Source organism: Echinops telfairi, unplaced genomic scaffold (assembly GCF_000313985.2).
Source record: "Echinops telfairi isolate 266 unplaced genomic scaffold, ASM31398v2 ScPeMD7_3;HRSCAF=10, whole genome shotgun sequence".
In the NCBI taxonomy this organism is placed as follows: domain Eukaryota; kingdom Metazoa; phylum Chordata; class Mammalia; order Afrosoricida; family Tenrecidae; genus Echinops; species Echinops telfairi.
In genome coordinates this window covers 64767332-64770667 of record NW_022103899.1, presented here as the reverse complement: position 1 = coordinate 64770667, position 3336 = coordinate 64767332, and positions in this window count along the sequence as shown.

The window sequence follows — 3336 nt, the reverse complement described above, 5'->3', positions numbered from 1 at the left end:
TGACTTTTTCTTGTCCATTCGTGTTGATTCTGTGTGGTGTCTGTATTTCGGATTTCGTCCGACGCACTGATGCCTGCCTTTAAGGAACAGAATTGAACTTCGAGGAACCCCGTGCAGGCCCTCCTGGGCTGCTTGTCTCCGTCTCTGCTCTGTGACGGGTCACAGATTCCCGTGAATGGTGTGGGGTAAGGAGGCAAAGCTCTTTTTTTCTCCTCCTTATAAAACCCACCGACCCAACCCCATTCATTGAAAAGATCATCCTTCCTGCTGAATAGAACGTTTGCCCTGACTCTCCACAGGGCGAGGGTCTGTTTCTGGTCGCTGTACCCCCTTATCACAGTTTGAACAATAGGTCGGGCTAGCTTGACCTAATTCACAAATATACCACACTTTACCCAACAGACGTAGAACATCCTTTCGGACAAATAGAGACCATGGACAAGTTGCAACCAATTTCACAGGACTGAGATCACACAGTGTGAAAAAAGATCACACAGTGTGACCTCTCTGAGTTAACTTAAACTCGACAGTAGAAAAATGACCAGAGATCTCCCCAAATGTCTGGAAATTAAACAGCATCTGTATGGATCAAATAAGAAATCACAGTGTAGGTTATAAAATATTTTGAAAGGAGCTGTAATGAAAACGCATTATCTGAAACATTGTGGATGCAGCTACTGCTACACTTAGAGGCCAACATATAGCCCTTTTAAAGGAGGAAAGCATCTTTTAAACATTTTTATTGTATAGATTACACAATTGATATATGTATGGATTGTGATAAGAGTTGTATGAGCCCCTAATAAAATGATTTTATTTATTTGTTTATCTGTTTATTTTTAGGAAAGTGACTTTTCAAGAAACCAGAAGAACACCAAATTATCCCAAAGAAGAAATAATAAAAGCAAGGTTAGAAATCAATGAAAAAAGAGAATATCAACAAAATGAAAATTTGTTTATCGTCAAAGCTAACCGAACCGACAAATCCTCAGAAAGACCGATTCAGAAAAAAGTAAACACAATAAATAGAAAGAAAGGGGGCCAACACACCAGCTCCTGCAAACTTTACAAGGATATGAACAATGTTGTGGCCATAAATTTGAAATTTTAAATGAAATGCGATTTACTAAAACTGGCACTAAAGAAGCAAATAACCTGGATAGTACCCAACTAAATTGATCAATTTAATGCATAATGTAAAACCTTCCCACGAAGGAAATTCTGGGGTCAGCTGGTTGCGTTGAGGACTTTTTTTGTTCATTATCACCATTGAAAACTGTGTATGGCTGAAGAGTTGTGTGAAAGTGTCAAGTTGACAAGGGGTGGTCTGGCCATCTTGTGAAGGGGTGGAGTCCAGCCTGTCAATCAGGTCTCAGCTTGATGACCTCATTTGGAAGTGGGAACAAAATAAATAGCTCACTGGAGGCCAGATGGACAAGACACATGTAGCCACGCTGGTGAAGCCAGATCCCTGGAGCTGAAGGAACTGCGTGGAGAACCCTGCCAGTGCTGAGATGCTTCCACTGCCACTTGGTCCACTAGACTTTCTACCCACTGGCCTGTAATCTTCTTGCACTTGGCGTCATTGCATGTGTTGTGTGAGTTTAAAGAAGAATTTATGGACTAGTATTGGACATATGGGCTAATATCGGACGTATGGACTTGATTTGGACTGGGCTGGGATGTTTTCTCAACATACAATTACTGTTTGATATGAAGCTTTCTTACACAAAGAAAGAAGAATCACCAGTGTTGTGGTCTTCTGTAAACCCATGCAGGAAACCTTCGCCATCCTCGGAGGCTGGCGGCATGTTGTACCCTTACTGGCCAAAGACACCACAAGAAGTGGCAAAAGCTCTGCACACTCTGTCTGCCCCCATCTCCCCACCTGCAGATCCAAGAAAGCGAGTAACCAGCCAGGCTCTAAGAGGCCCTGGTGGCATAGTGGTTATGAGTTGGGGCACTCAACACTAGGTCAGCAGTTCGAAGCCACCAGCTGATCTGTGGGAGAGAAGAGTCGCTGTCTTGGAAAGCCCAGGCCAGCTGCCCCTGCCTTACCCTGTCTGCCAGGCAAGAAGCCGTCCGAGAAACCAGAGTCCATGCATGAAGTAGGCCACCAAGGCTCATGAGGCCTCAGGGTTGGAGGGAGGCACATGACAAGCTTCGATGTGCGGATGACCCCACCTTGCTTACTGAAAGTGAGGAGGACTTGAAGCCCTTGCTGGGAGGTGACTTTGAGGACTGAGGTGCGCCCCACACAAGCCTTTGGTGTTTGCAATGGCCCCTACGCGTGCAGAAGTGGAGCCTGGAGGAAGGGATGCTGCCACAGCTGAATGCTGGTGCTGCGGAAGAAAGCGGAATATACTGCCGGCTGCCAAAAGAACACAGAGAGGGCTTGGCAGAAGACAACCAGAAAGCTCCTTAGAGGCAAGGATGATGAGATTTTGTCTCACGTACTTGGGACGTGGTCAAGGGAGACCAGTCCCTGGAGAAGGACATCTTGCTTGATAAAGTGGAGGGGCGGCAAAGGAGAGGAAGACCGAGCTGGATCCACACAGTGGGCTCAGGCCTCAGAGCACTCGCGCGGTGGCACAGGACCGGGCGGTGTTTCGTTTGGTTGTGCACAAGGACACCGTGAGTCGGAACTGACTGCCCGGCACCTCACAGCCACACAAGGAGCCTGGTGGTGCAGTGGTTGTGGCTCTCAAGGTCAGCAGTGTCTCAGAGGGAGGAAGATGAGGCTGTCTCCTTCCGTAGACTTAGGGCCTCAGAAAGCCACAGGGGCAGTGCGATCCCGTCCGGTGGGTCGCCGTGAGTCAGAATGGGAGGGAGTTCTGTCAAGTCTGTCTGCTCCCACAAAGAAACATCCAGCGCTGGATGTAAAATGATTATTGTTCAAAATAAATAAGTAAATAAAAAAAATTTTTGTTGTCGTATTTTATAGACAGGACACCTGGCAGTGCGGTAGGTTAGATGGTTGGCTGCTCAGTGAGAGGTCGTTAGTTCAAACCCACCAGTTGCTCTGAGGGAGAAAGATGAGACCGTCCACTCCTGTGACGATGGGCGGTTTGGGGAGCCCTGTGGGGGCATTGGGAGTTGGATTGTACTCACTGGTAGAGGGGTTACTATTTTATAGGTGGGAGTATGGAAGCTTGGGAATGGGGCAGGGTCAGATTGGGGACACTGGAACCTGACTCCAAGACTTCTGGAATGTTCTTCCCAGAGAGGAAGGGCCTGTGTCTGCAGATAGCAGCTTCCTGCCCACGCACAGCCTCGTTTCCTCATTGGAAAGGGTCATGCAGTCGGCTCTGCATCCCAGGGACCTGGGGGCACGGG